At 43.2% G+C, this 13,139-nt stretch overlaps 1 protein-coding gene across 1 annotated transcript in view; it reads left to right on the top strand.

Moving 5' to 3' along the window:
- HS3ST2 (heparan sulfate-glucosamine 3-sulfotransferase 2) overlaps nucleotides 1-13,139 on the top strand; it is a 110,563-nt gene that overhangs the window by 32,818 nt on the left and 64,606 nt on the right. The gene's annotated exons all lie outside the window — the stretch shown is intronic.

Raw genomic sequence — 13,139 nt, forward strand, 5'->3', positions numbered from 1 at the left:
GAGTGGGGTGCCATTGCCTTATCTGAATCAAACAGTAAGTGCAAAACAAGGACTAGAACTCAGGTCTTCCAATTCCAAGTCAAAGTGAGTTTCTTTGCCATTGCCGCCCAGCTCTCTCTTATTTGGAGTGAGATAACCTTTGTACATAGATTGAAGAATAAAAATGAAAACCCATCCTGAAGGAGGATGTAATCATATTCCCCTGATTCATGAGAATTTTCCACTCCCTGCTTATTGTATCACATTCCCTGGGTGTCCCCTAAGATAACTTAAGATAAAAGGTAAAGAACTTATTTGTTGTTATTGTTGAGTCACTAAGTCATATTCAACTCTTCGCAACCCCATGGACTGTAGCCTGCCAGGCTCCTCTGTCCATGAGATTTCCCAGGTAAGAACACTGGAGTGGGTATCCATTTTCTTCTCCAGGGAATCTTTCCGACCTAGGGACTGAACCCGAGTCTCCTTGGCAGACAGATTCTTTACCATGGAACCACTAGGAAAGCCCAGAGGACTTAATAGACTAACAATTATCAGACAATGGTGGTGTTGATGGCTGGATTAGTTTGGATTATTATTCCCTAAATCCTCACTCCTGTGTCCTCTCCATCAGTGTTGGGTGGCCTCTGACTTGCTTTGCTCAAAAGGATGTTAGTGGAGGTACTGAATTGGCCAAAAAGTTTGTTCAGGTTTTGCCATAAGATGTTATAGAAAAGTCCAAATGAACTTTATGGCTAACCCAATAACATGATCAGAGGTTTGAATGTGCTTGTGTCATTGGGCTTGCTCCCTTGTGCTTCTATAACCAACAGTCCTTGAAGGAGGGGAGACACCTGGACTTAGACTCCTGCCCAGGTGAGTCCAGCCCAAGCTCAACCTGAACCAGTGGTTTTCAACTGAAAGTGATTTTGCCCTTCAGGTAACATTTGGCAATGACTGGAGACACAGCTAAGAGGAAGGTGCTGTGGGTATTTACTGGCTAGGGGACAGGGATGCTGCTAAATGTCCCACAAAAGCCTAGGACAGCCTCCCATGACAAAGAATCATGTGGCCCAAAATGTCAGCGGTGCTGAGATCGAGAAACCTTGACTCCTAGCCTATCTGTAGACATGTGAGCAAAAATAAGTGATTGCTATTTGAAACCTCTGAGTTTAGGAGGAGATTTTTAATACAGCATTACAGGGCTTCCTGGGTGGTGTGGTGATAAAAAATCTGCCTGCCAATGAAGGAGCCACAGGAGATGCAGGTTCGATCCCTGGGTCAGGAAGATCCCCTGGAGTAGGAAATGGCAACCCACTCAGGTATTCTTGCCTGGAAAATTCCATGGACAGTGGAGTCTGGCGGGCTATAGTCCAGAGGGCAGTTAAGAGTTGGACACAACTGAGCAACACTATTACTCTATTATAGGTAATAAATGACAGATACGATGACAAATGAGAAACCCGTGTTTTACGGGGCAAGCTCATGGATGGCTCCTCCCAGCTAGGCTTTGTAATCTCCTTGCTGGGTCTGATCCCCAGGCATTTGCCCTGACGAAGGGCAGTGCAGCAGATCAGCCTGGAATTTTACCTCCTGGGGAGGAAGGCACCACCTCGGGCCCCTAAGATGCCTCCCTCAAGCTGCATATCATCCTCTTTCTTGCCTCCTGAAGCCCTTAAAGACTCTCTGCCTCACAAGGCCTGCCCCTTCCCCTCTCTGTCACATTCAATTTGTCTGAAGAATTTTCTCCAGCCGGTTATTAATGCTTGTTTTCTCTTGCAGAAAAACTTTGCCTTTTCTCTCATCAGTCCAGGCTAGACTCTCCAGTCCTGATGAATATGTTCATTTGATGGTGACTCGTATCCCCAAGGAACTTAATACATTCTGTACTTTTTCAGAAAACACAAAAAAGTGTTCCTTTTGGTCCCTATGTCCTTCAGGATCTTTTTATGTAATCTTGGTTTTCAGACTGAGAAAAGAATCAGCTTCTGACTAATGTGCACAAAATAAATTATAGAGATGGACTTCCCTGGTGGTTAAGCGGATAAGAATCTCCCTGCCAATGCAAGGGACATGGGTTCAATCCCTGGCGCAGGGAGATTCCACGTGCCTCAGAGCAACTAGCCCTCTGCTCCACAACTACTGAGCCCGCGGGCCTAGAGCCTGTGCTCTGCAACGAGAGGAGCCACTGTTGGCTGCAACTAGAGAAAGCCCATGCCCAGGAGGCCCATGCACAGAAGAGCTAGTACAATAATAAATAAAATTTAAAAAAAGGAATCATAGAAGCATTTTAACCCATTGAACATTCAGTTCTGTTTTATACCAGTTCACCTTCCTCATCTACTTGGAAGGGTTTTTTTTAATTAATGTATAATTTGCATGCAGTAAGATGCACATATCTGAAGGGTACAGCTCGATCAGTTTTTATATCTATATACCCCAGTGTAACCACTACCCTGATCAAGATCTAGAACATTCTGTCACCTCAGAATGTCTCCTATGGTCTTCCCTGGAAGTCCAGTGGTTAGTACTCTGAGCTTCCACTGCAGGGGATGAGGGTTCAATCCCTGGTCAGGGAACTAAGATCCTGCATGCCACGCTGTGCGGCAAAAAGAGAGAGAAAGAGAAAACAAAAAAATTAGTACCCTTGTGCCCCATTCCAGTCAATCACTACCCCACAGAGGTCATGGCTATTCTGCCTTCTATCATCAAAGGTTAATTTTACCTGTTCTCGAGCTTCATAGAGGTGGAATCATACAGTGTGACTTGCAGGATTTATTCACTGGTGTCTGGCCTCTTTCCGTTCATAATATTCTTATACTCATACATGTGGTTGAGTGTATTACTTAGAGGATTTTAAATAGCTTCATTCACAGGGAAGAGGAAAGATTTGGTAGCATTTCTACCACTGTTATTTCAGGAGTCCTTGAATGTGTAAAAGAGAAGATTAAGGGCTTCTGAAGAAGATGGACATCTAAGTCCTCCTCTTTCCCTCCGTGCCTGTTAGGACGATCAACACAATAGGAGGAAAATCTGCATTGGTTTTATCTCTTTATAATTTTTATTTTGTATTGAAGTATAGTTGATTTATAATGTTTCAGGTGTGCAACAAAGTAATCCAGTTGTGTGTGTGTGTGTGTGTATATATACACACACATTTATATTTATTCTTTTCTAAATTTTTTTCCATTATAGGTTGTAGAATATTAAGTACAGTTCCCTGTACTATATAGTAGGTCCTTTTAATCTATTTTATATATGGTAGTGTGTGTCTGTTAATGCCAAGGCATTGGTTTTAGATATTAAGAATTTTGTTGTTCAGTCACCCAGTCATGTCCAACTCTTTGTGACCCTGTGGACTGCAACACTCCAGGCCTCCTTGTCCCTCACTATTCCCTGAAGCCCAAGTACATGTCCGTTGCATCGGTGATGCCATCCAGCCATCTCATCCTCTGATGCCCTCTTCTCTTTCTGCCCTCACTCTTTCCAAGCATCAGGGACTTTTTCAGTGAGCTGGCTATTTGCATTGGATGACCAAAATACTGGAGCTTCAGCATCAGCATCAGTCCTTCCAATGAGTATTCAGGGTTGATTTCCCTTAAGATTGACTGGTTTGGTCTCCTTGCTGTCCAAGGGACTTTCAGGAGTCTTCTCCAGCACCACAGTTTGGAGGCATCAATTCTTTAGCATTCTGCCTTCTTTATGGTCCAGTTCTCACAACCATACATGACCACTGGGAAGATCATAGCCTTGACTATAGGGACCTTTGCTGGCAGAGTAATGTCTCTGCTTTTCAACACACTGTCTAGGTTTGTCATAGCTTTCCTGCCAAGAAGCAATTGTCTTCTGATTTCATGGCTGCAGTCACCATCCACAGTGATTTTAGAGCCCAAGAAGAGGAAATCTGTCACTACTTCCACCTTTTCCCCTTATGTTTGCCATGAATAATGGGGCTGGATGCTATGATCTTAGTTTTATTTTTAATACTGAGTTTTAAGCTGGCTTTTTCACCCTCTTCCTTCACCCTCATCAAGAGGCTCTTTAATTCCTCTTTGCTTTCTGCCATTAGAGTGGTATCATTCACATATCTGAGGCTGTTGATGTTTCTCCCGCCTATCTTGATTCCACCTTGTAATTCATCTAGCCTGATTTCTCATGATGTGCTCAGCATATAGGTTAAACAAACAGGGAGACAGCAGACAGCCTTGTTGGACTCCTTTCTCAATCTTGAACCAATCTATTGTTCCATATGGGATTCTAACTGGTTCTTCTTGACTCGCATACAGGTTTCTTAGGAGACCGGTAAGATGGTCAGGTATTCCCGTCTCTCTAAGAGCTTTCCACAGTTTTTTATGATCCACACAGTCAACGCCTTTAGCATAGTCAATGAAACAGAGGTAGGTGTTTTTCTGGAATTCTCTTGCTTTCTCTATGATCCAGCAAATGTTGGCAATCTGATCTCTGATTCCTCTGTCTTTTTTAAACTCAGCTTGAACATCTGGAAGTTCTTGGTTCACATAATGCTGAAGCCTAGCATGCAAGATTTTAAGCATGGGAGATGAGTGAATTGTTCAATGGTTAGAATATTCTTTAGTACTACCCTTCTTGGGAACTGGAATGAGGATTGACCTTTTCCGGTCCTGTGGCCACTGCTGGGTCTTTCAGATTAGCTGACATATTGAGTGCAACACTTTGATAGCATCGTCCTTTAGAGTTTTGAATACTCTTCTGGAAATCCATTGCAGCCACAGCTTTATTAACAGCAGTGCTTCCTGAGGCCCACTTGACTTCATACTCCAATTCTGGAGTGGTTTACTGGCTCTGGTTTACTGAGCACACCATCATCATAATCCTGTTCGTTAAGAGCTTTTTTGTACAGTTCTTCCATGTGTCCTTTCCATGTCTTCTTGATCTCTTCAGCATCTAGTAGGTCTCTACTGTCCTGTCCTTTATTGTGCCCATCTTTGGGTGAAATATTCCCTTGGATATTTCTGATTTTCCTGAAGAGATCGCTAGTCTTTCCCTTTCTGTTGTTTTCTTCTAGTTTTATGCACTGTTAATTGAAGAAGACCTTCTTGTCTCTCCTTGCTATTCTTTGGAATATTAATAATAGCTTCACCTATTTGTAGAAACTTCATGGGTTTCCTGCCAGATCAGTTACTGATAAAGCTGGTCTGAAGGTGCCTTGGAAGGCAGCCTCACTTTCCCCATCTTGAGAGGAGGGAAGACGCCATGGGCAGGCAGAGATCCCTAAAGCCAGAGCCCATGTGGTGGTTGACTTTCCTCCAAGACTGGAAGGCTGCCATGCACAGAAAAGTTCTATAGAGGGCATCTCCCTGCTACTGGCAACCAACACGGATAAAAATCCACGGAGACAGGACAACCTCCAAGGCCTTCTGTCTGGTCGAGCAAGAAGCCTGGCACCCTAATTGATCTAAGCAGGTTGACTGTTCTTGAGTCAATTTTGGTAATTTATCTTTTCCTAGAAAAACTTCCATTGCATTCAATCTTTCAGTTTATAAGCACAGATGTGCATCGTCTCACAATTGTATTTTAAGTTCGCCAATGGTTGACTGGAGTATTATTTCAATAGAATGTGGCCATTGAACCCTCAGAGCCTTAAATAGCTGAAAATAGCTTCCTTTTTGCCACACATGGGGACAGCAGCTTGGCTGTGTTTATAGAAACCTGGGGTTGCAGGCTTTCCAAACCCCCAAAACTCGACTCTGCCTTCTGTCTGATGCTGCAGAGGTGAAGTCTGAGGCCAGGCTGACTTGTCCTTTATAAATAAGCTTTTCCCCTGATAATTTGTGGAGTCATTTTCCTTAAAGTTAGAACTTTACCGGAATACACATCAGAGTTTTGCTGTGTTTTATGATTTTTTTTTTCCTGATATGACTTTTGCATTCTTTTGAAATACAGATTTGTTTTTTTTTTTTTTTAAACGCAAGAAATGTTGTTTTCTCATATTGAACATTGCTTCTGTTACATTTGTTTTGGCATCTTGTTTGATCCCTGGGTTGGGAAGATTCCCCTGGAGAAGGGAAAGGCTACCCACTCCAGTATTCTGGCCTGGAGAATTCCATGGATTGTATAGTCCATGGGGTTGCAAAGAGTCGGACATGACCGAGCGACTTTCGCTTCACTCACAGATACGAGTTTTCCTGGTGCTGTATCATGGTGCCTGTCTTTAATATCTGCCACCTTTCACAATTTTCATCTCGATCCTCTTCCTCTGAATCCTTGGGAACTTGTGCACACTTGCCCTGTGGTTGCTAAGTTGCTTTTCTGCATTGTTCGTTTAGCTATTACTGTATCAAATGCACTTGAACTTTTTTATGTTGGAAAATAGTTGATTCACGATGTTGTGTTAGTTTCACGTGTGCTTACATGCTCAGTTACTCAGTCATGTCTGATTCCGTGACCCCATGGACTGTAGCCCACCAGGCTCCTCCATCCATGGAATTTTCCAAGCTAGAATACTGGAGTGGGTTGGCATTTCCTTCTCTGGGGGATCTTCCTGACCCAGGGATTAAACCTACATCTCCTGCATTGGCAGGCAGATTCTTTACCATTGTGCCACCTGGGAAGCCAGTTTCAGGTGTATAGGAAAGTGATTTAAAGTATCTATGTATTCATATATCTATTCTTTTTCAGGTTCTTTTCCCATATAGATTATTACAGAATATTAAGGATAGTTATCTGTGTTATACAGTAGGTCCTTGTTGATTATCTGTTTTATATATAGCAGTGTGGCTATACCAATTGCAACTCCCAATACATTCCTCCTCCCCACCTTCCCCCCTTGACAACCACAAGCCCACCTCTAACTCTCTGAGTCTTTTTCTCTCCTGTAAACAAGTTCGCCTGCATCATTTTATTGGATTCCACATATAAGTAATATCGTATGTAATTTGTCTTTGTCTGACTTCACTTAATATGATAATCTCTAGGTCCATCTATGTTGCTGCAAATGGTATTATTTCATCCTTTTTAATGGCTGAGCAATATTCCATCATGTGTCTGTATCATGTCTTCTTTATCCATTCATTTGTCAATGGACATTTATCAAATGCATTTTTAAATGGTTTGATTTCTTTCTGCCTCTACACCAGAATCATTTTCATATCTTTTTATTTTCATCTTGTCTATGTTTTTGTTTCATGATGTCTGCCTTTTTCTTCAATTTTGTTGAAAGTACAAAGCAAATGCTATTGGAATTGACTTCTATTTCCTTTGGTAAATCACTTTCAAAAGCATAATTGTGCTCTGTCCATTTATGATGCAGTTTTCATAGGCTTCATACTTTTATCTTTTTATCATTTTTAATTCATGAGAGTTCCAGTCCAGGTCTGGCATTTCTTCCCCAGTAGAAAGCAGTGATTTCTCCTTATGATTTTCCTCCACATGGATCCTGAGCTGGAAGATTTTGCAGGTTCCTGGATTGAGTTCCCTGAGGGGCAGAGAAGGAAGGTGAGGCCATGGATGGTCCTAGCACTGTGCTGTGACTTCTCCACAATTAATCAGGCCGTCAGCATAGGCTTCAAACACTCCAGATGTCCAGACCTCTCAAAACCAGTGAGGGTTATAAGACTCAGGACTTTTTTGTGCGCAAGTGACATTAAAACAAACTCAGGCTGGCTTGAGCAAAAGAGAACTTTTTATCTCATATCACCGAAAAGTTCAGGGGTCATTTGGGCTTCAGATCTGGCTGATACAGGGATTAACAACGCATCAAGCCTCTGTCGTTCCTCTGCCTTGTGTGCTGACTTCATTCTCAGGCTCCCTGCAGGGGCATGATGCCTGCCGCAGTGTCAGCCCTCATATCCTTGCGATTCTGAATACACCAAAGAGAATATTTTCTTCTCTCCCGGCATTCCCAGGAAATGTCTGGTTGTAGATTCATTGGCTTCAGTTGGATCACATGCTCACCTTTGAACCACTCATCACATCTAAGAGGTGGGATATTCCCATTTCTCAAGCAGGGTTTGGAATCTGCCCCATGCAAATCCTACAAAAGAAACGTTGGGTTAGGTTAGTATAAAAAACAGTGAATGATAGTGGCACAAACAATAGATGCCCACTGTAGAAGGCTTTTCCACTTAATTCTGTGAAACCACTCTCCTTCCTCAGAGTGCTAAGTAGTGAACTGGCCCGGCAAGAAGATGATGTACAATTGGGTAGATCGTGTACTGTACAACCATCTCACCTTTAAAGGATCCCAAGTCATATCGTAGACATTATTTTATGGCTTCCCAACAGATAGAGGTATTGTTGCATAAAGATTGGTTAGGTGTGCATGCTCAGTTGTGTCTCTTTGCAACCCCATGGATTGTAGCCCTCTGCCCATGAGATTCTTGGGGCAAGAATACTAAAGTAGGTTGCCATTTCCCACTCCAAGGGAGCTTCCTGACCCAGGGATCGAACCCACATCTCCTGCATCTTCTGCGATGGCAGGCAGACTCTTTACCTCTGTGCCACCTGGGAAGCCCAAAGCCTTACAGGCTGACATCAAATGGTAGGCATCGAGAGGTATAGTTTACTCAGAGGTTCTTTCTACAAGCTGTAATTGCTTTCCTTAATCTACTAGTCCTGGTGCAGTTTCGTTAGCTTATTTTTGCATGTTTCAGTATGTAAATCCTCAATCCTGTGTCACTTCCAGAAATAGAAATCCCATTGCTGATAAAGGATTATTCTTGTCGCCTGGCCCTGAAACATATACCTTCCCTAAGAAACCAAAGCTTTTCCCATCCCTTAAAAAAAAAAAAAAATATATATATATATATATATATTAGTTGCTCAGTCATGCCCTACTCTTTGCAATGCCCATGGACTGTAGCCTGCCAGGCTCCTCTGTCCATGGGATTCTTGAGGCAAGAATACTAGAGTAGGTTGCCATTCCCTTCTCCAGGGGATCTTCCTGATTCAGGGATTGAACCCAGCTCTCCTGCACTGCCAGCAGATTCTTTACTCTCTGAGCCGCCAGGGAAGCTTCTCTTACTGCTTAGTTGTTGACCACTTCTGGTGGTAAAGAGTGGTGGGAAGTCCATTCTGGGGTAGGTGGATTAGGCTCTGGAAGAAAAGGAGAGGTTCATATCCACTTGCATCTGATAGCTGACGTGTCATCAAGTCAGTAGTGACCTTAAAGTGCCCCAGAAAGCAGTATTCCTGATTGTTCTCTGCCTTGGGCATGTCGTGTCTCTCCTCTGGGCCTTTAAATGAGGGAGCAGCGCTGGGTCATTTCTGAAGGTGTTTTGCAGTTTTCAGCTGATGCCTCCGGATGTCATTCCAATGGAAGAGCAGAAACATTTCAACAGATGCTACATAGTCTCAATAACAACCCTTTATTCAATGATACTGTATATGAGGTATACAGTAGGTATTTTATACCCTAGTATTAACTACATCAGTTAAATCCTTACAACTCTGCAGGTGTATATTACAATTACTTCCACTTTATACTTATTTATGTGGCTGCCTCGGGTCTTAGCTGCCACATGCAGGATCTTTCATTGCAGCACATGGACTCCCTAGTTGTGGTGCATGGGCTTGGCTGCTCCACAGCATTTGGGACCCTAGTTCCCTGACCAGGGATCGAACCCATGTCCCCTGTATTGCAAGACAGATTCTTAACCACCAGATCACAAGGGAAATCCCTCACCCCCATTTCATAAGTGAGGAAAGGTAGAGAGATTGAATGACACCTGTTTGTATAATAAAAATTCAGTTTGCCCTCATACCTGTGACTTTACGTGAGATTTCCTGAGTATAGTGATAAAAATAATATTGATTTTAATGACCGACATCTGTACAGCAAAAGTGGGTGAGCATGAGACATGGATCAGACAGGGCTGCGTTCAGATTGGCCTTTGTTCCTTAATTCCTCTAACCCCCAGCTCTTATGTTTTCTTCTGTAAAGTGGAGATGGTAACACTTGCCTCACGGTCAGGAGGATAAAATGAGTCGATATGACCACTTGGCCATGATATAAGCTCTCAAGAAATGTTCCTCCTTGATTATTTACATGTTATTTACTTTTAACTTGGGTTTCCGCAGTTGTAATTTTTCACATAAATGAATATGAACTCTACTTGTTCCACATTTCTGGCATCTTTCTGCATGTGTGCTATCCAGCCACCATTTTCTTTATCCCAGCCTTTGCATGATTTCCCTTTAAGAAAGCCTTCTTGTTATTTCCACTGGAGCCTCTAGATGAGTATTTGAGATGATTTTAAAGCATAAACAGTGGAAAATGCATTAATATCATTTCCTTTCCAGCCCCATTTCAAATGAAAGGAAAATGCGTTTGGGGAAAAATTCACTTACAACTTTGGCCAGATGCCCAAACTCTCAGAAGGGCCTGACAAACAGCAAAGTTTAACTCTCTCTAAATAAAATCCCCATGTCTCTGATTCTGCACTGGGGAAAGCTCTTACAGCGACCCATTTGCTAATGATAGCCCGGACATCGATAATGGAATGTGAAAGACAATCTTCTAATCAATTTTTTTTTTCTGCTGGTTTAGATTAAAGCACAGAAAATGCCCAACTGTTCCATCTGCTTTCTCTAAGATTTCTGGTGGGCTGAAGCCCAATTATGGCTGCCTTATCCATTTTTAATAATCTACTTATGATCATGCAAACACAGGGTGTGATTATACCCACGTCGGTTTCTGTTTCAGAGCTTCCATTTCCATCCATAATTAATAAGCCACTCGGTGCATCGGAGGGGAGCTGAAGGAGAGATGTGAGCGATTCGTAAGTAGGTAGGATAGCTTTTTCCATTGTCGTTCATTCATTCATTTTACAAACCTTTCCTGACATTGGCATGCTGGGCGCGGGGCTAGACACCAAAGTTAGAAGAATAAAATGCGCTGGGCCCCCTCAAGCACGTGTGGGCTGTCAAGGAGGGTGTGTAAGCACCTACATTCGTGGTGTGGACTGTGCTTGCTTTTCCACCAGAAAATTCAGCTGCTGAGACAACAAAATTCTTTGTTCTCAAATTATGAAGTATAGGATAATTAGATTACTATATTATTATAAATATAATTCTAAGAAGGCCTATTTTTGAATCAGTTTTTTCTGTTTCAGGGGGAGGGAGGTGTTCTGGGGAGGCAGTCAATTTAGTGAGGAGGCTAGAGTTGCTTTAAAGAACTTTAAAGTCACCCTCAGACAGCTGGGGTTCAAGTCCCTGCTTTCTACTGTGTGACCTTAGACAAGTTCCTTTCCCTCTCTGAGCCTGTTTCTGCATTGCACAATGAAGGAAATGCCCTCCTTGCTGGGCTTCTCTGCGATGATGTACTGAATTCGTTGGCTGGATTGTAAAGGGCTCCTTCAGTGTAATAAAGAAAACCCCAAATCTTGCTGATCAGAAATATGATAAAACCACTCTGTTCTTGGTTTCTGATTTTGTCTCTTCACCTAATGATCCCAGTCAAATATTACCCACACTCCGGGAAGACCCTTCCTGACCCTTCACACTCCCTAGCATGGAGTGTTTGGTAACATTCACGGTTACACGTTCTTGTTTGCAAACAATGCAGGCTGCCTCTAATAATTCTTAGCACAAAGGGGATCTGTGGGGAAAGACATTGAGAACTCGTAAATTTGCAGAAGGCTAGATAACTGAATTTAGTACATGTTCTGTGATTCTTTACTGAAAATGTAATTGAATCAGTAATTTACTGCTCATTCTCATGGTCGGGTATTCCAGCTGCCAGATCTCCTGACAGCCTTTCCGGGCTGCCTGCCCTCTTGTTTCAAAGACTTCCTTGTTGGGGCCAAAGTGGTCTTCTCCTGTCAAAGCTGACTTCCTTTTTTTTTTTTTTCAATTGGAGGATAATTGTTTTACAATGTTGTGTTGGTTTCTGCAATACAACAACGTGAATCAGCCATAGGTACAGGTATGGCCCCTCCCTCCTGAAGCTTTCCCCCATCCCCCGCAACCCCTCTAGGTCATCCCAGAGCACCGGGCTGAGCTCCCCGTTGAGCTCCCCATGTCATATAGCAGCTTCCCATCAGCTTACCATTTACATATGGTAATGTGTATGTTTCAATGTTACTCCCTTAATTCATCCCACTCTCTCCTGCCTCTGTTGTGTCTGCAGGTCTATTGCCTACATCTGCATCTCTATTCCTGCCTTGCAAATACCTTGCAGCACCATCTTTCTAGACTCTGTAAATATGCGTTCATATACGATATTTGTTTTCTCTTTCTGACTTACTTCAGTCTGTATAACAGGCTCTAGGATCATCCACCTCCCTACAACTGCAGAATTGGCTTAGTCCAACTTAGAGGAAGTCTCTACTTCCCTTCAAAATTCCCACTGCCAGTCTAGATGGAAAACTCTGGCAATCTGTAGCCTGTGATTTATGGCTGCATTAAACCTACAAACATTCATCTCTGGCAGAAACTGAGCAGTCCCAAGTGAAATGGCAGGAACCAAAGGCTTTATTTCCAAGGAAGGAGACTTACTTTCCACTGGTCGGAAGGTTTCTTGGGGGAGGGGTGGTTGACCTAAGACCCCATGGTAGGTAGGGTGGGCAGGTGGAGAGTGAGCCTCCAGGTGGTTGCAGACCCGAAGAGTTTTGATGATGTGCCCCAGATCCTTCCAGCCTCCTTCCCACCCTGACAGCCTGCCACAGGGCTCATCCTTAAACATCCAGCATACACCTGCCTCAAGACCTTCCCACTGGCTGTTTGTACTGGAATGCCCTGCCCGATTAGCCACGTGACTTGCTTCCCTCTTTCGCTCAAATCCCTGTTTCACTGTGAGTGAGACTCCCCCTGAACATTATTTAAAATTACAGCCTCCCCCACCCCATGCACATCAGAACTCCCCATCCTGCTTCCGTACATTATTTTCTTTATCGCAATTATGACTTTATACTATATAATTTAGTCTGGGGAAGTCTCTCTCCCTTTAGGCAGGAATTACCATCAGTTTTGTTCACTGCTGTCCTCAGCACCTAGAACCACCCCTGCTATATTTTAGGCTCCCAGTAAATATTTGTGGATGGAATGGATGAAACAGCCCTAGTTTTGTCCTGGGCTTTGGATGTGCATGTTGCATTTCTGGCCCCCAGAAGCCCAGCCCACTCTGGGTCCCCATCAGTGACACGAGGCTTGCAGGCAACCTTCTCCTCACCCTTGTCTCAGCTTAT

This window comes from Odocoileus virginianus, chromosome 33 (assembly GCF_023699985.2).
Source record: "Odocoileus virginianus isolate 20LAN1187 ecotype Illinois chromosome 33, Ovbor_1.2, whole genome shotgun sequence".
In the NCBI taxonomy this organism is placed as follows: Eukaryota; Metazoa; Chordata; class Mammalia; order Artiodactyla; family Cervidae; genus Odocoileus; species Odocoileus virginianus.